The 22,555-nt window shown below is 39.3% G+C and overlaps 1 long non-coding RNA gene across 2 annotated transcripts in view; it reads left to right on the plus strand.

The window, feature by feature from the left end:
• Positions 208-22,555, plus strand: part of LOC110389729 — a 90,429-nt gene continuing 68,081 nt past the window's right edge. Inside the window, exons 1-5 of one of the 2 annotated variants that reach the window (XR_002433356.1) lie at positions 208-2,028; positions 3,077-6,625; positions 7,649-8,939; positions 16,096-16,216; positions 16,969-20,303. This is a non-coding gene — a long non-coding RNA (uncharacterized LOC110389729). Of the gene's footprint in view, positions 2,029-2,772; positions 2,812-3,076; positions 6,626-7,648; positions 8,940-16,095; positions 16,217-16,968; positions 20,304-22,555 lie in introns of those variants that run through there. The other variant, XR_002433357.1, reaches the window with a different exon arrangement.

Raw genomic sequence — 22,555 nt, forward strand, 5'->3', positions numbered from 1 at the left:
AGGATCTTGCCTTCTCACTGAAAGAAAATGCTTGTCAAAAGTCCAAGTCTGATAGCGCTGGAATTGAAATGTGCTTACCCACAAACAAATGAGCCAGTGGAGGTCAGGCAGCTCTGAAGGGCTCTGTAGGGTAAAGACTGGTTGTTCCTCCTATAGTCTCAGTGATGCTCTGAGGTGTTCCTTGCTTTTTGTGGTCCACTGAGATCAGGACAATGACTGCAAAGTGAAGACAAAGTCATGTGACAGTCACTGCCATGTCGCCAGGCTACAAAATGTGAAAAAAAAGTGCTTATCCCAAGTTTCTGTGTGAAGATCCATGTGGGCAGATTCCACAGTACCACTGCAGGTCAGAGTGGTTTTTCATTAAGCATAAAAGCCCCTTTCATTTGAAAGTATGAATGCCTTATGCCTCCTATGGAGGCTAGTACTGGCTAGTATGAAGCTCAGGGAAACACAAGACACTTCTCAGAAAAACATAAATGCAGCACTGTACTTCTGAGTCTGTTTCTAAGTGGTTGTAGGGTATCAATAATGATGTTTGATTATCTCTGTAGTTATACAGTAAAATTTACAGATTGCATACAGAGATAGTAATGCATAATTATTTATTTGTGTCAGCCCTCAAATATCAACTAGATTTAATACCAGTTCACTGTCTTCCCTCAGCCCAGGTACTGATGAGTCCAAATTTGTGTTTCAAGAGATGCTGAGAAAGATCTCTATATCCACAGTTGGCTTGAACTCAAAATTGAAAATTCATTTCTTCATCTCCATAGAGTGACTTTATTTGTTTAACCTTACTGCCAGGGACTGGTTAGTTTTAGCAAGACCTGTAAAACATAACCACACTTCCCTAGGAGCCTGGAAGAGCTAAATAGCCAGATCTAGGCACTTAAAAATGTGTGATTTCTTCCTTACCAGCAAGAAATGAGTTTAAATAATCTGTCTGCTTTAAAACTGTTTTCAGGGTGAGGGAAGTGTAGAAGAAAGGGAAATAGAATAACAAATGCAGCTGGCAAACGTTAATGGAAGATTACTACAACAACAGCATAGCCCTGGCTTTGTCTGTATCTAGTGTGGCTGGGGACCATGATCTAAGACACTACACAATTGAGACTGATATGGCTCAGTCAAACTCTTGTTTGAATCTCCCAGTAGGAGCAAAAATTATTAATTATCTGTCAGCATTAAAGAGATGATGAAGGCTCTGTTCTCACTTCCTTGCCCCTGTTCAAATCATGTCAAATATGCCCATTCAACACTGAATCCCTGAGAGGAAGATTTGTTTTTAATCCAGTGATGCAAAACATCTTACTAGAAGAGATTCATGCTGGTTGGTAACACTCCCATCATCAGAAAGAGTCGAGAAGATTCCTCTCTTAAGAATACAGAGCTATTCTCATCCTCTAAAGTAAGTTTTTCAAAAATTGACTAAAATGGAGAGAAGCAAAATCTGGAGTGTTGTACCTAATCAGACTTCAAATAAGAAGCTGACAGTACATGTAGTAGACAGATACTGTCAGTCTCCATTCAGAAATAAATGAAGCCATTATATCTGATTAGCAGGGTTAGTGTGCTCCCACTCCCCGCTGTCACTTTATCGAGGAGCTTTCAGTATCAAATGAGGTTTTGTTGAAAGGCAGCTGGGTTGTGATTGCAAAATGTTTGAGATAAACACGTCAGTGGAAATTAGTTTCAAACTAACACACACCTGATGATCTTTAGACCTGATAAGCAGCAGAAAGGATCCAGTGAAGTATAGGGTTTAACTACAGCCACTTCCTTTGATATGAGCTGAACATCAACATTGAAACCTCTCACTAGCAGTCCTGGAGACCTGTGAATACCGCAGGGAGGATTAGAAGAGGCAGAATAAGACCAGTGTGATGCTGCATCATGGGAACCCACCACTACCCTGTCCTTATCATGAGGGAAGGAACAAGTCTGAGCCCCCAGATTTTCAACATCTGTTACCGTTTGCAGGACCAGGTGGTAGAAGATACCTGAAGGACTAGTTTTTCTTGACAAGTTAGTCCATAGAATTTATTTTTTAATGTTTAAAATCTTCTGTTATGACTATATAAATGGAAGAAGCAGGGAACTGTGACTTTGAGGAGTCCTGGCATGCTGGATGGAATTGGCTGTTGTATTATGCTGAACTCATGCTGACCAGTGCACTGCAGTATTTCAGAAACCTACAGGTCTCTGGCTGGGCACAGCGGAGCTTCCCATCACTTACGAAACTTGTAAACTTCCCTATTTTTGCATGATTTTAAACAGATTTTGTCTCAATAAATCAGAAAATATGGCTTGAGGCTTCTCATTAGCAAGCCTTTGGTAGGCGCCAGTGCAAATGATTACATGAAATCAGGCAAACCTACCAGCTAGATGATAACCAGACAGCAGAGTGAGGTCATTGCCTCATGCATAAAGTGCAGGGAATGCTTTTGTGGTCAGATGATCCTAAAATTTCTATGAAATAGTGGAGGCTGGAAAGAAAATAGTAACTGCTTTGGAAAAAATGATGTATCTGTGTACAACCACATGGCTTTCTGAGTGTTATGGTTTTGTGATTTTTTGTTGTCGGTATTCCACAGCATTACATCATGTAAGGTACGGGCAGTTAAAGAGTTAATTCCCTGGTTACTGCAAACTACCTTTTTTGGTGTGGCCCTCTGAGGGGGAGGGGAGGAGGTGCACGCCCCAGGGGTCTGTGCGTTGGAGGGGAGGGGGTGAAGCCGCGTGGGAGACGCGGGGTCTATTCCTTCCTGCCCGGCGGAGAAAGCACGTGGTCCTCCTGCAGTTTACCGTGTAAGATTTTCAGCCTGTAAACCCTCTATCATAATTCTACTAGCCTCATTTTGATATATTTAGTAAAATTAGTTGTTCCTCCTCAGATCGGTGCCGCTGTTTTTGTGTTAGATCCGTCTACGACTCCCCCTCTTCCCTTTGGTTTTCCCAGGTTGCGGCTCCGCGGCTTCTCTGCCGCTTTAGCCGCCGGACCCCTCGGGGCGGGGGGGGGGGAGGGGGGTTTGATAGAACAGGAAACAGAACTGACATCTTTTGTTTTCTTCAGTCTCTTACAGTTCTGTAAACCCAGGCCATTGCTCTGCACTCTGCATCAACGCAGCTCTCATGGCAAGAGTACACAGATCCCTTCTGATGGATTTATCTCATGACTCCTTTGGTGTCACAGAGCTTGCAAAAGAGACACCTGGATGAATATTCATTTATGTTTCATTAGGAAAGGAAAAAGGTTCCTGTGTGAGGGTTGGCTGCAAGCCAGGCCTTGAGTATCTAGAAGTTCTGGGGCTGCCTGTCATCTGATACTGGAGAAAACATTAATTTGCTTCCTGCCACATCTACTGAAAGGCAGTTTGTGGTTTGAAGAGGAGGTGAGGAAGTCAAGAACAACACCAGCTATTTTTTGAGGAGCACAGAGCCATGCCAGCAATTTTAGGAATCCTGTAAATCTGTTGTGGCTGCTTGTACATGATGTGAGAAGTGTCTATGCTCCTGTACTTTCTGTGACAGTGGCTCACCTTGCTTCCATCTATTCATTACAAACACTTTTTTAAGTGCAGTGCCCACTAAAAGAGAAAGAAAAAGTGATGCAGTGATGAATTTTGTATTACAGTGGATAAGCTCATGGATTTGTATTCTCTTGAAAGGTATCAGTTCAAATGCACCTCAAAGGTGAGTGGCAGATTTCTTCACTTGCCTGAAACAGTATTCTGGAGATGGAAGTAAGAGTTTTCTAAGCTCCTATATTTTAAGTTATGTATTTAGCTGAAAAAAGCAATACTGATTTTGAAAACTCTATACAGGTTCAATTCTGTGTATTTCACTATTATATACTTTCTAGAAACTGGAAGGTATGTTATAAGCAAAATAAGTTAATATGAAAGCAAGTGCATTAATCCTCTTAGAATAGAGACTGAACTGAGCTTACCTTGTTTTGAGGATCTGTTTCTGAATTTAGTGGCAAAACTTCCACTTATTTCAGCACTGTATGGCCAACTCCAGAGACAAAAGAACAACGAAAACCTCTCACAAAACAATAGATGTATGATGCTGAGAAACATCAGGGCACTCATCTGGTCACTCAGTGAATGGAACGAAAGCAGCAAATGAAAGCTTGATCTTTCAGGAAAAGAAAGAGTCTGTTTGGAAGCTGATGTATTCAGCAAAAGATATCACATTGCACAACAGAAAGCCCTTAATTATGGAAGAAAAACTGCTGAGTGTTAGCAGGACACTGCCATTTGGAAAGCTGGACTTCGGAAATGAACATGCAATGCTCCCAACGCTTCCTAGGAGATAGAATAGGACACGCAAGGACTGAATGCTCTCATCATCCTCTAGGATGGATTTCCCTGTGACTTTGGGATCATGTCAGGTAGTGCCTGGGAAAAGGACATAGGGAGCCTGAGGAATGCAATGGGGTTTGTTTCTTTCTTCTGTCCAAGAAAGATTACTTCACCCTAGTTGTTTCTAAGGACTGTTAAGGTTTGTTTGTTGTCAGAGGGTTTCCTTTGTTCTGCATCTTAAACAATGCAAAACAAAGACCTCTTGTGTCCTTTTGGGAGCCTGTTCCCTTCACAGTGAAAAGCAGTTGTGGGAGTCTAGTTTCTGTAGACTTTCTCAGTGGTTTAAAACAGCCCCAAACATTATGATCCTGGGTCCACTTTGCTTTCTATTTGTTAGAAAGGGGAAAGGTGTTATTATTGTAGACAACTTAAAAACAACAAAACGTGAGCACTGGTTTAATTTGAGAACGGGAAGTAAATGGTATTGTAAAGCTTAATGTTTATAGCAAAGAATGCTTTTCCTTTTCAGCTTTTTCATAAGTCTGAAATTTGTAAGAGGAAGTTCAAAGAGGATATACACATTAGTTCCTACTTGGTTATTTTCCATATGTGAGGTCAGTAGATTTCAGCGGATTAGTCTGGGTTCCTGAACATCTGAAAAGTTTTGAAATTACCTTCCTGAGGTTTTGAAGTAGGGTTTACAGTTTGCAAAGAAAAAGATCAGTCTGAGCAGGCTTCCTGCACTGCCTGTTCACTAAGAAAGTGAGAGTAGAGCAGTTTGAAATAGGAGATGCATGAAATCAAAATCACATACAGCATCTTCTAAAGCACATCCATTGTGGCAGTGATTTCAAGCTCATCAGGCTTTTTAATAACCAGCATACCTTTCAACAGCCTTGGCACATTACCTCCTTCTGCACTGATGATTATAATCAGAAACCTTTGCAGAGAGGCTAATTTACTTTTTCAAATCAATTTTCAGTGTAGTTAAGTAAAAGGACCATTTTAGTGAGATTTGGTTTTGTACAAAAAAATTAGAAAAAATACATCTAAAACCAATTAGGTTGAAATAAGTTTTTTTTTTTTCACAAACTTCTATACGTTGTCATGTAAGTTCTTACTTCTAGACAGTATTTCCTCTGAAAAGCAGCAGTAATTAATCTAATGTTGTGAGGCTGCAAAGCAATTTCCTCAGAAAGACTTGGTTTGGCTTACTAGAATTGAAAACATTCACCATATGGTGTCAAATATGCTTTTCTCTGAAGTGTACTGAAGATTAGGTGGAGGATCCTGACTTAGTGTTTGTATGAATTAAGCTCTAAATTCTAAAGATTCGGAATTGAAACACCATTAAACACAGAAGTACAGACCAAAGTGTGGTAATGGCAGCCACTTCTACCATTCTTGGAGGTTTTCAAGAAAAGGGTATATGTGGCATGGAGGGACATAATTTAGCGGGGATGGTGGGAATGGGTTGAAGGTTGGGCTAGATTACATCAGAGATCTTTTCCAACTTTAATGATTCTATGATTCTGTGAAATGCACTTCAGATATATGGACATGAGGGAGATGTTTTCATTGAAAATTTTTGGCTAACGTGTTAGATAGTTCACATCAAAATAATTATCCTGAAAGGTTTTAGAGATGCGAAGGCTGGCAAAATTTCAGCGATATGTCCTGTAAACCAGGCTCTTCCCATTGTTGAAAATGAGCATGAATATTTTTGGACTGTCCAAAGAAAAGGTGAGATTTGAAATGTGCAAATTGCATTCAAAATAGCTTTGAGTGCTGAGCAGTGCCTGGGTCTCTTCCAGGAAAAATAGGTTCTGAGTAGTCTCAGTTATAAGTAGTTGTAAATGAACATTATATTTATTACCTTACTTTAAAGCCTGTAAATCCTAATCTCTTCCTTTTGAAATTTTCTCCTGCATGTTATTCTGTTTCTTCTGATTAATGTCTGAAATACCTGACATACAATATACTGGTGAAGAGCACTTTATACATTGTAAAGTAAAAAAAAGTACATTGCAATTAATGTTGTATAGTCATATTATAAGACGCTTTGTTAATATACAAGAAAAGAGAAGGAAATTTAAAAATTCTTGTTAATCTTCAACTTTGATCCAGGAACACCCCTAGGATACACCTAATTTGAAATGAGTGAGAATTTTTGGATCAGGGTTTAATTTTGACATCAGGAACAGTCTTTATCTCTGGCAAGACAATTTTCTATGACTCCTGTGCAAGATTTCTGCCAGCACAAAAGTTCCAGTTGATGTTATTACCTTCAAAGATCATCTCAGTTGAATCTACAAGTAAGTTATTGATAGCGATGGGATTTGTCATTTAAGTGTCATTAATATATAGATTTCTGCCTGCATATGAGAAGTTCCATGAAAGATATACTTGAACATCATAGTCATAAGAAATTTTACAAATAATTAACCACAAGTTTTATTCCTCTTGAATCAGTGATTGTATTATTGGTGTTGCATGTGCACATGCACATTGGTTGAATATGGACTCTACAAATTTTGTAATTGCAATTTATTAACCACACCATACAATCCGAAAGTGCGACTTAAAGGCAGCTCAGCACCACAAAGTTGTGCTCACTTCTCACCACAGTAGGATGAGAGGAGGAAGTGGAAAAAAAAATAGAACTTCTGGGTTGAGGAAAAAAAAAAACCCAGAAACTATTAACTAAAACAGAATAGGAAAATAGAAACAAAAATTCAATTATGACAATATACATACATATTTATCCACAATGCAAATACTTGCCAGCTGACTTCCTGCTAACAATATAACAACAGCAAGCCTACCAACACAACTCACCACCCGCCTGAGTTTGCATCTTTCTCACCACCTGCATGAGTTTGTCTTTCAGAGAAGACTTGAGTCTTGCTGAAATCTTGAGATCTTACATGCCAGTTCAAATGCCATCATGTTAATGACAAATCAAACAACATTTTCCTGTACTGGTTTTATTTGCCTTGTGTGACAACTCTAATTTTAGAATCATCTCTGAAAATGAGACAAAAAAGGGACATTTTTTTCTTTGTTCCTTCATGAACTACTGCTGAAAGCTGTAATTTCCCAGGTAAAAAAAGTTTCTTGGTAAAGCCCTCCCAGACCCTTTTTGTCTCAGTTTTGGCCAGTGTGAACATTGCTGAAAAAGCAAATATAGGGAGTGCTGGAAGCATTTCAGTTTGAATGGTAGAAACTGCTCTCCTAGGCCTTCAGGCAGCAATTCACAGCACCTATGATAAGCCCTTTCCTTGTGAAGCTTTGTGAAGTTCTTTCTTCTCCTGAATGAGGAACCTTCTTGTTTCCAGGAAAAATGGTGATGATTTGTCCCCCTGTCCTCCTTTTGTCTGCACCAAAATAGCAAAGGAAGTGTTAGATGACAAAATGACCAAGAGTGCAGAGCAGACTGAAGCCTGGAGCAATGGAGTGGTGCTGCTTCCAGGTGCTGCAATGGACTTTGGATCAGGCCATGAAATCAACTCAGGTAAAACCTCCAGGTGAGCGCATGGTTTTGTCTTTACTCAGGCAATGTTAGAATTGGCTTCAGTCACGAAGGGACTAGGCAGCTGGTTTTCCAGTACGTGTATTCGGAATCTTTACTTTGGGGTTAATGCAGAACATCTAAACCAAAATGAATCAATTTCCAGGTCAGTGTAAAGGATATATATGTAATTCTCTTCACATTTCCCAGGTTCATGTGTGCCAATGTCACGTCCTTGGCCTAGACAGCAGTCTGCCAGCCCAAGTACAAAGATGCTTTTTAAAAAATATTTTGCACCTCCCCGGTTTCCATTCTCTTCCTAGAAGACAAAAGGGTTGTTGCATCATTGTCATCTCTGGAAGAAACGGCACAGGGCTGCCAGACTTCATAGGCTGGTTTCATTGATTCAGTTTAGTCAGTCCAACAGCTGTTTCCCAGCCCCACTCTCCTTACCATCGTCAGTACTCCCGTCACTTTAGGCTTCAAAGAAAGGTAAAGATATCTTTTTTCTAAATAAGCTTTTGGTTCCAGGGGATGACTGTGTACATAGGATTCTGTCCAGCTCAAATCAGGGTTCCACCTTGCATGGGATTGGCTCATCTATATAAACTCAGGTGTCACTGAGGGAGAATAAAAGGGACCCTATGGAATATGTCTTGGGAGAAAAACATATTTCCCAGGGTAAAAGACTTTAAAAAAAATGTTTGTTATTTTTCTCCATATCTTCCTCATGGGCTCTACAAAGAAAGGCAAATTCAGCAATAATGGTCATAAAATTTATAGTTCTCTGTGTTCTTAGCACATTGAAAAGAATAAAGTTACTGGACTAAGTCATTCAGATGAAAGCATTCCTGGATAGAGTAAGGAGAAAAGACTGATACTTATTGCTGTGCCACTTAGCTACATGCTACTCTAAAATGCTGTCTTGTTTTCCTTGGAACAGGGCTTGCAATACTGTTGATGTACAGCCATTAGAAGAAGATCTGACATTTCTCTTTCCATAGAGCTCTGCTGAACTTCAACAACAGGTCATAGTCTGAGCACATTTTGAACCTTTTTCTTGAAGACAGATGAATGTATTCTAACAGAAGTATATCAGTCCAGATTCTTCTCTAGTGGTAAGAAATATTACATGACTTTGTTTTTAAATGAAGGACTGGATGGAAGATACCTAGGAGGATTATATCTGCGTTAAATCTGGAGATTTCCTTTTCATGATGGAAATATTAAATGTTTGTGCATAACCGAGATAGAATTATCCCAAGATAAAATCTTTTTTTTTCCACATTTCAGTTGAAATTAAGACACTGAAATGTAGAGCTGAACTGTGATTACGAGTTGTGTTGAGAACAAAGGTTCCTTATAAATCTGTTTCTCCTACACCTTTTGAAATTAGTTTGCATGAAACACAAATCCAGATAGAACATTTTTTATGGAAAATAGGCACTTCTTATAGACTTCAATTTTCTTCTTGTCTGCATTTTCAAAGTGCATCAAAGTATTTCCTTCCTGTGCTTAACCCATATTGCTATTATTTTCAGGTATTATAAAACTTTAAACCTGCTTATTACTTTAGTTTCAAACAATTCTAATTGTTTCACATAATTTTGAAGGCTCTTTACAACCATTCTGTTATGAACATCTAAATCATATTTACATGATCTACCCACTCCATGTGCAGACTACTTTCATCTAAAAAATCTTAAATTCTTCCCACTGGAAGTTAAATATTATCTTTGATGTTATTTCTTTATAAGGTTTGTTTTTTTTTTTAAATGTTTAACTACTGCATATGGTAATAATATAAACCATCAATCACTTATCACAAATATTCATGGAAAATCTGATTCTGCGCTAAGCTGTGTTTTGTCAGCAACTTTGGTAAATGTTAAATTTTGTTTTCTTAACTGTAGCCAGGAAAATTAATGTCCACTTTAGAAACTCATTTGGAACATTTGTTCTCTGAACTCTTTTGTTTTTTTTTTAAATTTCAGACATTAGAATTAGTTACTGATTAAACACTGCTGCGCTGCTTAAATAGACGTTTACTATTTCAGTCAGTCTACAAAAACACAATAAATTAATTTTAATTAAAATGCTAGCTTGACATCTCCATTCACCTGAGGCAAGAACACAATATTATGCAGTTGATTTGCAAAAACAGATTTTAATGATTAGTTTTGAATCTTCACTGTCTCAGGAGATGATATGCAAATAAACTAAGAGCAAACACTGCTCATGTTCATACTGTTTAGCACACATGTACTGTTAATAATTTTACAGCTCTTCATGAGACTTTGGGAAGTTTTCCCCTTGTATGATATCCTTAATTACAGAAGAAGATTCCCAAAGTCAGTGGAATGATTTCAGGTATAAAATTTTTTGGTGCCTTGACTAAGGGCAATTATAAGGATTAGCCAATTCTGATAAATGCAGTAGCTTCAGTTTGACTGCTCATCCTTTGACTGACTTTTAAGCAAATGTTGTTAACTGTGCTTATTTTCTTTCTTAAGGATGCTGAATACTTCATCAAGAAGCTTGAAAAGCGTGTTTTTATTCATTTTTCTCTCAAGTCAGGGAAGGTCTTTAAGGCAACAATAGCTTGCAGACCCCATAGCACAGCTCCTTGGCTGCTGAAATCTTCTCAGGGCAATGACACTTTCCTTTACATGTTGGCAGCTGAGGAGCTGCTGTCTTATTTTCCCAGTCAAAAATAATTTGGAAAGAAACTAATTGCTATGGCTGGAACTGTCTGGTGTAAATCTGCATGTCAGAGCTGAGCAAGAGTTGTTTACTCTAGCTTTAAAAGTGGACCATGTGAATGAGTTATACTGTGCTTCAAAGTGACTGGGAGAGGGCATGAATACTCTTCAGCCATATTTACTGGAGAAACGACTCTTTCCTGGATCAGAGCTGCTCTTTCTGCTGCAGGCAGTTGTTGGCTTCCATTCTATCTGCTGGTGGTAACTCTGCAATGTTGCATTCAGAACAGGTTAGTTTAGCAAAAGACCCACTATTTAGATTACTTCAATCTAACTTTCTATGATAGAGTGACGGCATCAGTGGACAAAGGGAATGTAAACTACTGGCACTTCTGCAAGGCCTTTAACATGGTCCCCCACCACATCCTTAGCTCTAAATTGGAGAGAAATGTATTTGAAAGGTGAACTATTCAGTGGATAAGGAGTTGGTTGGAAGGTTGCAGCAAGAGTGTTGTGGTCAATGGCTTTATGTGCAAGTGGAGGCTGGTAACAAACGATGTCTGCCACGGGTCTGTCTTGGGTTAGGTACTCTTAATATCTTTTGCAGTGACATAGATGATGGGATTGAGTGCACCTTCAGCAAGTTTGCTGATGACACCAAGCTGAGGATTGTGGCTGATACAGCAGAAGGAAGAGATGCCATCCAGAGAGACCTTGATAAACTTGAAGGGTGAGCCCTCATGAACATAATGAGGGCCCCCAACACAGGAAAGATGTGGGGCTTTTGAAGAGGGCCCAGAGGAGGGCCACAAGGATGATCAAAAGAGTTGGAGCATGTCTCCTATGAAGACAGGCTGAAGGAACTGGTCTTGTTCATTCTGGAAAAGAGAAGGCTGAGGAAGATCTCAATGCAGCCTTCTAATATTTAGGGGGAGTTTATAAACATGAGGGAAATCAACTTTTTACATGGGTAGATAGTGATAGGAGAAGAGGGAATGGTTTTAAACTGAAGGAAGGGAGATTTAAATGAGATTTCAGGGGGAAGTTTTTTACTGAGAGAGAGGTGAGGTCCTGGAACAGGTTGCCCAGAAAGATTGTGGATGCCCCATCCCCAGAGGTGTTTAAGGCCAGGTTGGGTAGGGCCCTGGGCAATCTGGTCTAGTGCTTGATCTAGTGGCTGATAACTCTGCCTGTGTCAGGGAGGTTGGAACTTGATGATTCTTGAAGTCCCTTCCAACCCAAGCCATTCTATGATTCTTGCTTTTCTGTCTCTGTAATCTCTGCAGCTGAAGAGGGGTATCAGTTCTTTCAGGGAAAATTCCCATCGTGGCAGTGGTGTTTTATCGGGATCCTTCTTCTGAGTAATCTCTGAAAAAATCTGGCTTGAATTCCTGTTTTTGTACATCCAAAATTTACAGTTAATACTGAATAGATGGCAACTCCTTTGTAGACTTGACTGGGAATAGAAAATTAATGAAATCTGGGAGCTTTATAACTGGAATCTTATTGTCCAGGGAATTAGACCGCTATTTATTGAAATAGATCCAGAATTTTAGAAGTGTGTTATTTATTGATATGAATAGATTTAATGGGCTGATCTGTTGCCTTCTTCCTTGGAGAATCTTGATCCCACAAAGCTGTTCAAGAGCTGTCATGGTCCTCCTCACAGGTAGCTGTCTTTCAGGTGACAAATTATTTCAGACATGGACTTGATTGTCATTACTTGTATTTATTTACAATTTACTCCATCTTTTTTGTAAAGCATTTTGGAAAACCCTTTTGAAATGCCATATTAGTATAAGATGATGTGTTTTTATGGTGTCAGTGATGTTTATTTTGCTGTGTAGGGACAGTGTGACATAGCGGGTGTCACCGGCTTTTTCTCAGCTTTGTGCAGCCCTTGTACTAGCTGCTGCCCCAGAATGCATAAAGCATAAGCAGACAATGAAGAAAAGATCTCATTTTGGTAAATATCTAATTTAACTAATAAAAGTAAACACGAGTGCTCCTTGAAGTCCACGGAAGTATTCTCTATGTTTAAACAAATAAACATGCTTAATTAACTCTCTAAAACATTTACCTTACTAAATCAGTTCCTTTAGTAACTGCATCAAGAATATAAGGTACAGTGAATGTACCCTTTAAATGGATCATGCAGCACCACTGTATGTGGGAAAGACGTGGGAAACAGTTAGGCTGAAAGTGCAGCCAAAGACAAAACATTCCTGCAGTGATGTGTGGTAAGTGGTAGCTGAAGGTATCCAGCACCTTACAGGATCAGGCCTTGTGTGATTAAATTGCTGTACAAACCTTTGGTAATAGATCTTTAAATAATAAAGTGAAAGGGGAGAAAGGAGAGTTGGGTGGAAACAAAACTAACCCAATCTGTTAGAACATTATTATTCAAGTTCCAGCATTTCATGGCTGGGTTAACAGCAGTGCATTCAGCAGTGGTGTTGTTCTGGCTGGTTGTTCGGTGGGAATGCCGACCTGAGCAACAACACCACGGTATATACTGCTCAGGTCAAACACATCTCTGATTTCTGAGCACTTCATTTCTTGGGTAGTGTTTATTTTCTTCCCAGAAATATAGTAATATTTGGTTTTATTCAAGCTTGTGGCAGTCCTGCATTGCTTATTCTAACACTTCTTGTTGAACTTGACCCACAAGTTATCCCTTCATGTACATAACTCATTTAGGTCTAATCCCCAGATCCCCTGCTTACGGCTGACTGAGTGAACTGGGCTGAAGGAAAATAACATTTCATCATGGGGAGTGGAGCTCAGAATAAATGTTCTTTGACCTTGAAGCAGCTTTTGCCATGCTGGGTAGCCTATGTTTGGAGGGTGCACACACAAGTCATTTCCAGTTTCATCTTTTTCTGGATTCCACAAAGAGGATGAGTGTGGTCCTGAGTTACTGTGTCTGTACGCAGAGCAGAGAGGGCTGGCGGAACATGTCTTGCTCCGATGTCTCTCCTCCTCTGCAACCAAGGAGCCTTAGATGTGAAAAAATCTGCCAGTCAACTTTTCGTAATGCTTTTTGTAGTTAACTTTTGTAATGCTAAACAATTTCCAATAACTCGGCTCAGGAAATGGCAGAGAGAGTGAGCCTTTATTTTGTTTCTGAAGGTGGTTTGTCTCTGTCTCTAATAGATCCATGCTTTATCTATTAGCATAGTTGGACTAGATGACCTTTAAAAATCCCTGTCGGGACCTATAGTCCTTTCACATGGATATCCACGGACAAAACAACCAGGAGTTTAGCAAAAAAGCAGAAAATTAGATATTTATGTTGAATAATCTATAGGGAATTTATTTGTCTCCAGTTGGAAATACAATATTTGTGGAGGAGGTGGATGGCAGGTATTGCAATTTGTGATCTTTCAGGAAGAAATACATTTTTTTTTCTCCAGAAATGATAGTACATTCTTTCTCAGGAAAGAATTTCTTTTGTAATAAATAGATGCAAAAATAGGAAAAAAAAATTGCAACTAATTATATGCAATTTTCCTCTCCGTTATAATTTTAATCTTCATCACACCATAAGTAATAAATTCTAGTGATACCAGGCTAAAGCAGTAATATATACATATATTTTTTTTTTTTTTACCATGGTGGTGCTTGGAGTCCTCAGGCAAAATGTAAGTCTTCTTGATTTAGGCACAATACATGTATTCAATGGAAAGATGATTCATCTGTCTAAATAATTGTCTCTTTACCAATTTCAGAGCAACAGAACTACATCAGATGGCAACCATAGTTTTTTGTTAATTCTACCTGTGTCTGCATGTTGAATGATGTGAGAAATTGCCTGGCGATGGCTTGCTGAATAACCACTACAAATACAGTTAAACTGCACAAATTCACACTTATTGTATTCCTGGTATTCAGATATTCCAGTAACAAACAATATTGTCTCCCGGTTTCTTGTGATTGGATCACCTGAATCTTGCATCTCTAATTCTAAATCTAAAACTATTTTTTTCAATTCTTTATATATACTTTTGTGACTTCTAATTCCCCTTTTGGAAATATAATTATTCTAAATAATCACAACAATTTGAATGTTTTAAACATCAAGAATGAAGTAAACATAAATGTTTAATAACCAAATTGTTCGTATAACTGTAGCAGTTACCTATAGCATGCCCTACTGAATCTGATAAGAATAATATTTTGGAAGGTTCACAACTGAACACTTATAGAGTGACATAGACCTTTGAACACAATAGATTGATTACTGACTTGATGAAACATACTTTTGTTGACTTGGGCTAGCAATGCACAGCCATGCTCAGTTATATCAAACTGAGTCATGGCCAAGAGATTTTTAGATAATTAAACTTAGTAAGGAAGAAGAAATGCTCTTAATGTGTTTGAAAAAAAAATCCAGATTATGAAAGCCAGAAATATAAAGAGCCCTGTGGAGTATCTGAAAGGTTGAGTATACTAGTCACTGAATGATCACTCAACCTAAAGATTTTGGGCAAATAGCATGAGAATAGATGGTATCAACATGAAGTGGGCAGCATATTAAAATGCCTGCTTATGCAAATTGTAGTCAGAGTATTAGTACAACAGAGAAATTTTACTATGTGATTCTTGTCCACTGCTGGCAGTGAAAGAGTATTAGGAAAGTCAGACATAAAGCAAGTATTACTGTTATTTTTTGTGCTCAGACCAGGAAAGCAGAGCCCAAGTCTTCATCTGCTTTACTTTGTCATAAGTGCACTGACTTAAGATGAACTCTGGTATCTCAAAGGGACTGGACGTAGCCCTGTCAGTTTACTTTAATGTTCACTACAGGTGAATCAGCTTCCGAATTTTATACGTTCCATAGGGAAACCAATTTCATCTGACTTCCATGAAATGTCCTCAGACACATATGAAGATACATCTTGAGTGTATTTGTCCATCCACATGGAAGCAAGCGTCTGCTGAAAATTAAAAAAAGACAACTTGTATTGTATTAGATTCATTAAAAACATAAAGCACACCAATGAGACCAGGATCATCAGTCTTCGGAGTTTCTTTTGCTCTTAAGATCACAGCAGTCTTCTAATTTTATTTGATAAAATGATATGCATTATGTGCTGAAAGAGTGTATTTGAAGTCACATAAGCCTTTGCATAAAGGGAAAGTAGTCTAGCAATCAGACTCTTTACATCTGGAATCTACATTTGGACATGGTGTTTGAGAGTGCTGGGATTTGGCTCCAGTATAAACATATGGAAAGCCCGATCTCTGACATTTACTGTTTCATGTTTTTGAACATTCAAAGAGCGTGGTCAGATGGCAAATTTTTTGATGGAGAAGGGGAGGAAGGTAGGAAGGAAGGGAGGAAGAGAAGAAAACCTTTCTCTATGTTTGCTAAAGGAGCAAAGCCTTGTTTCACTGCAAAGGGAAGGTATGCCACAGCAAAAACGTACAAACGTCATGTTTGCTGGGTGAGTGCACAAAGCAAACAGTGGTGCTTTGATGTGAGAATGTGCTGGGCAGCGAATTCCCGCTGCATGCTCAGCCCATCTTGCAACCTCAAATATTCTTTTGGTTTTCATTCCTTCCTCAGACTTTCTAATTTCTGTCATGGGATGCCTCTGCTTTCCTTGAAGTGAAACAGCCCCCTGTCACATTGCCTGCGTTCAGGAAGAAAGCCTCTTGGTGTGCAAAACAATCATCTGCAGCACAAGGTCTGTGGGACAGAGAGTCTTACCTGCTTTGTTCCTCTTATTTTTTTATATAAGGATTTTCAGTTGCCATTCAGAGAGAAAAACTTGTGTTCCACTCTTATCCTTTGGTGCTCACTGATGTCAAAGAGAAATATGTTTGATAAATCATCCTAGTAAATCATTGTATTTCATCAGTTTCATACCATGAAGGGCAGACAGACAATGCAGTGCAATGAAGCCCCTCACCCCTCAGGTGTCCATAGGCAGATGCAGCTAGGGCACCCTGCTCCTTGTCTTTGGACAGACCTGGGGACTCAGGTACCCTCTTGGAGGAGTGCATGGGACTTTCACGGCCCAATTTGTTGTTACCAAGGGATGGTGGAAGCAGGTGAGGCCTTGTCTTGGTGCCATGTTCAGCTCTGACTCTCAGTTCCTCAGGGTTCTGGTTACCTAGCATGCCCAAGGTCTGGGAAGGCAGATGTCAAGGCACTCACATGTCTTCCCTCTTAAACAACAGCAAATGTTGGAGATGAATGGCAGGACAGGAGAAGATTTTCAAGAAGCTTTTGCCCCGAGAATGTGCTGGCTGAAACCCAGAGCTCAGCCTTCCAGGCTTCAGCAAGGGGCTATTCTCCACACAGGCCATGGTGGCTGCTGATGATATGGCTGGGTGGAACAAGTACTTAAATCTGTGGGAAGTTAGTTATTTATGTCTGAAATATGCACTGTGGGCTTGTGTTTCGTGAGCTCGAGGTGCTGATTTATCTCTTTAGTGCTAGACACCGAGGATGAATCACCCAGAGGTGAAGCTTTCCTGCACTGACTTGCAAAAGTCAGCAACAAGCTGAGTTGGAGGGCCAGCTGTGGACTGCCCATATGGAGGTGAGGTAAGCAGCACTGAAAATGACAAAGCCAGAATCTCTATCTTGATTTTGAAGTCAAGTATGGATCTGCTATGGCAATTCAGAACAAAAATTAAAAATCAACACCCTTCTTAAGACAAATAAAAGTGGGATGGGATCTCACTGCCCTTGAAATCTGGAAGCATTTTTTTTCACCTCTCCAATGCATGGGGAGGTTAACACATCCTGTTTTTACTAATGTCTCTTTAAAAAAGCTGTGAGTGATGATAGAGATAGAAAAGGAAGTATCTCAAACTGCAAAATGTCCTTGGCTGCCTTTTTGAAACGTAAGTAGATTTTGCCAAGCACAGTGCTACTGAGCCTAGAGTGATTCAGATGCTCAAACAAGGTTATTTAGAGCTAGCCTGAGTATTACTACACTACTCTGGAGAACAGATAACCCTGAACATGCAGCTGGAAAGGTAGAGAGGAGTCACACTATGGTTTATGGCCTGTATCTCTGCTATTTTTGAAAGACTGGCTTTAGGCATGAAAGGGAAAAGCCACAGGTGACATCTCTGAATCCCCGAGGCTAAGGACTGATTAGCTAACTTGCAGTTTTTCTTTAGAGAGAAATATATTTTCCATTTTTATAACTGTGGGCTTTGAAGTTGTTTTAAAGTTGACTTGCACAGATGCATCTTTTAATATGTTTTCTTTTCCAGTATGACAGTTGTAGGGAGGTGCGGGGTTATATGACATGACAAATGCCTACTATTTGCAAATTCCAGAAAAAGCAAAAGACACTATTTTACTATTTAATAGACTTGGCACATACCTGGGTACAAATATCAGGAATGTGCTCAAATACATATGCCCAGCATTTCCAGAAAATATATTGGTTTTCTCAAATGAAATGTGCATTTCAGCCACACAGAAACAAGGAATGCCATTTTATTTGGAGGAGTGGAAGTTGTAGGGCAAGTGAGAAAACAATGTCCAAAAAGTTTATTAGCTAGCCTGACTGTTTAAAAACAATTTCCTGCGAAATGTTATTTGAAAATTTACGCAATTTCACTAATCCAATACTCCCTATTTGTATTTTATCCAGAGTATATTTAACCAAAGAAAGCAAAATCTTCAGAGCAGATGTGCTCAGTGAAGTTTCAGAAAAGACTCTTTGGAAGAAATATTTCGCCAAAGTGTTTCCAACACAGGCTATACTCGTTAGCCTTGCTGTGCTGTTCCTGGAAGTAATCTGTGCTCTTCTTGCTTTATTCATGCAATGAATGCATTTCTTCAGGAAAAATACTAAAGTGTTTACTGAAATGTTTTATTTCGTAATGGACAGTTTTATTTTTAACTTACAGTTTATTTATTTATTTCGTGAAATGTCATCATTTTGAAACAGTAGGAAAGACCCTTTCCTCGGAAACAAGAGGGATCTGTAGAAACTTCTGTATAAAAAATTTTAGCAAATTTTGCTAGAACAGTATTACCATGGTTTAGGGAAGGATAGCAAAAACTCTAGCAATCTTGTAGCCTCTGTACATTGAAATAGATAACAGGCAAATAAAAGAGATGGATCTTATTGAACTTCAGCTGTCTGGAGATATGTCTGTGGTCCTAGCAGGCTTATATATTTTCTAAGATCCTTTTATGATGCCCTGTCTGATCTCAGACTTTTTAAACAGTTCCTAGTTAGGTAAAAGGATATTATTCTTAGGCATTCAGACACAATGACTGCATTTGCAAAATGCAGCTGAGTGCTGAAGTACATGTTACCCCAGGTGAAACTTTCCCTGCAAAGAAACTATTGTATGTTGAACTCTGATGATGAAATTTCCAAATGCACTGGAAATCACTATTTAATCAATCAGGTTTTGGAGGCAGGTGAAACTCAGGAAAAAGCTGAAGGAAGGATTAACGTTAATATATATCCTCTATTCGACCCTCCACCTATCTTAAATTTTTGTAATGAAATTGCTCAGATATTGATAAACAGTAAGTGGGTAGATAACACTTCTGAAAAGGAACACATGAAACTTAAGAGAAGTATAATCTTAGCAGTTTTGATGTTAAGATGTTTGTCTATTTGTCCACTATTTTATTTCACTAAGAAGTAACTTAAGGGAAGTTTCTCCAAGTCATACTGCTAAGTTTAGTGAACTTTAAAGCAGGGTTACTATACGCAAAAATTGATTCTTCTTGTTTGTTCTGTCTGGCTGTCTTACAAGTGCTTTGCCCTATGGACTAGCTTTGTTTTTACTAGTTTCCGAGATTTATTTAGATACTGATTTTTTGTGTTCCTGACTCACAGAAAATTGAAGAAACAACAAACTAGTTTTAACAGAGGTTGTAAGAATTTTGCTAATGTGAAGAATAAAGACTGTTCTGTTAACCTGATTGCGAAACTGATTGGAGGACTTCTCCATTCTGTTTTAGTTGGCCTAAGAAAATAGCAAGCTATGCACAACAGATGATCTAAAGTTTGAGATTAATCTCTATTTGCCTGATTGGAAAATACATTTTCTTCTCTTTACATCCGTGGAGGGTAAAAAACTGTATCTTTGCTTTGCAATTGTTCTCCTCACTGTTACTATTAACAAAGAACTTTGCTCTGTTCCTCAGCAAGAGATACTATTGGACCAAGGCCTACATACACAAAAGGCCTTAGATGCTAATGTGGGATTTAGGTGACTAAACACAACAGTTAGATCCTTTAAATCCCCATTCAGCTGTTGTCTAATCCCATAGGTGCCTAAAATCTGTAGAAGTCAAAGATATTCATATTAAACTTCCCAATACCTTCCTCTCTTTACTTTGAATGTGTTTCAGATAGTGTTTATCTCCTTCCTGATAGTAGACTTTCTCAGAACATATTTGCAGATTTCTACTCCACCCTACATATCAGCCTCTTTCTCCCAGAGTAGTAAAAGTGCTCCTTATGCAGTTACTCAGATGTTACATTCTTGGGAAGAGAGTGGCAGAAGACCAGGTTCAATCCATCCTCTTCTTGCTGGGCTTCAACTCTATATCCCCTTCTTCTGAGGATAAAGGCTTACCGAGCATTCTTGCTGTAACAATCCCAGCCATGTGTTTTTCTGCTTACTTGCTGGTACTGTTTTCTCTTCCAGCTGTGTCATGAAAGAGAATCTCGAGCCTGGGTTAATTATTTCAGACCAAGAATATGGCTACTTCTTTTCAGGAGAAGGTCAATGACTCTAAAAGTTATGGTAGAAAGAAGCACCTCCTTGTACAGACGGGTAAGTCAGTTGGAAGATTTCAGCTCATCCTGGATACATGTATTGCACTACCTATGGACCAGATTTAGATCTAAAGACTTGATTATTACTTTCTCGATAGGTTTATAAAGATACTTTTCTGGCAGTTGGTAAATTACAGTCATCTGAATGTAGCAGAAAGAAAGCTGGATGGTGAAAACGCTAGGAAATAGGAAATAAACACAGCTGAACTAGAAACTCTTATTCTTCTGTTGTTGCTCAGTGAGAATTTCACAGCATCTTCTAAATGGATTGAATCTCAGAGATCTCCCCATCTTAGTCTATCGTATGTTTTTCTTCTGCTGGACCATCAACAAAAATGTCTGTAAATGTAAAAGAATCACATTGAAAACTGACTAAACTGAGATGTCTCAAACACTAGAACGGCTTAAAAATGAACTTTCAAGTTCCCTTTTATTTTCCTTTGCCTTGTCATAGAATTATGTAATCATGTAATCATAGAATCACCAAGGTTGGAAAAGACCTACAAGATCATCCAGTCCAACCATGCACCTATCACCAATAGTTCTCACTAAACCGTGTCCCCGAACACTATATCTAAACGTTCCTTGAACACCTCCAGGGTCAGTAACTCCACCACATCCGTGGGCAGCCCATTCCAGTGACTGACCACTCTTTCAGAAAAGTAGTATTTCCTAACGTCCAGCCTGAATCTCCCCTGGTGCAACTCGAGGCCATTCCCTCTTGTCCTATTGCTAGTTACATGAGAGAAGAGGCCAACCCCCAGCTCACTACAACCTCCCTTCAGGTAGTTGCAGGTCACCTCTGAGCCTCCTCTTCTCCAGACTGAACAATCCCAGCTCCCTCAGCCACTCCTCATAAGACTTGTGCTCCAGACTCCTCACCAGCTTCACTGCCCTTCTCTGAACATACTCCAGGGCCTCAATGTCTTTCTTGCAGTGAGGGGCCCAAAACTGGACACAGTACTCAAGGTGGGGCCTCACCAGGGCTGAGTACAGAGGGACAATCACTTCCCTGCTTCTACTGGCAACACTATTTCTGATACAAGCCAGGATGCCATGGGCCTTCTTGGCCACCTGGGCACACTGCTGGCTCATGCTCAGCCAAGCATCAACCAACACCTCCAGGTCCATTTCCTCTATACAGTCTTCCAGCCACTCTGCCCCAAGCCTGTAACATTGCCTGGGGTTGTTGCAGCCAAAGTGCAAGACCTGGCACTTGGTCTTGTTGAACCTCATCGCACTGGCCTCAGCCCAGTGATGTAGCCTGTCCAGATCCCTCTGCAGAGCCTTGCTACCCCCAGGCAGATCGACATTTCCAGCCAGCTTGGTGTCATCTGCAAACTTACTCAATGCCCTCAACCAGAAGGATAGATGTCATTATGGGTGTTGCTAGTCATTTAGCTTGTCCACACTGAAATTTCTAGTAAAAGATATTAGTCAAGTTACAATGTCAGACTCTGTAAAGACAGGCAATGGTAGAACTAGAAAAACATTTTCTGGTCTGTAAACGTTAATCTCATTACTAACTAATCTGCTCTGTTCTTTGCCTTATCAGTCTCCTGAGCACTGTTCTCTCAAGACATAGTTACGAATTTCATTTGGACAAGCACTATTATTTGCTGCAGCCGCAAATATCACTTCCCTTAAAACTGTTAGAGTACTTTATTCCACCTCAGGATCATTCTTCAGTCAGGGGCCTTTAGGTCCCTGACCTAATAGGGAACATTAAAATCCCACAAGAGTAGAAGTATGACAAGCTTACCATTAGACCTATTAGGAACTTCTCTTAAATTTGCAGGAGTTGTGAGCAAATGTTTTGTTTGTATGTTTGTTTTTGTGTTAATGACTTTGTCGATAGGACATTCGGAAAGACAGATCAAGGAAAGTTCTTAATACACGTATGTTAAATGTCTTTTGCAGTAGTCAGACAAAGTATACAAAGATATATATATGTAAAATTTGGCAAGCCTGACAGATGTCAGTGTAGCTGCCATATTTACCTTAATGACAGTTGATAAGGAAATTATGTTTCTCTAACAAAAGAAATAGAAACGCACTACGGCTGCTGTTAACCTTAAAAAAAAACCAAAAAAACTATCCGGGGTTAATTCAAAGTTTCTGGTATAAAATGAGGGCTGAGAAAACTGAATGTTGGTAGGCAGAAGATTTCCCATAAACTGGACATGAATAACAAGAGGATCTGGCTAACTTGCCTGTTATCAAAACCACTTGGGTATTTTGGAAAAAATA

This window comes from Numida meleagris, chromosome Z, assembly GCF_002078875.1.
Source record: "Numida meleagris isolate 19003 breed g44 Domestic line chromosome Z, NumMel1.0, whole genome shotgun sequence".
Lineage (NCBI taxonomy): Eukaryota > Metazoa > Chordata > Aves > Galliformes > Numididae > Numida > Numida meleagris.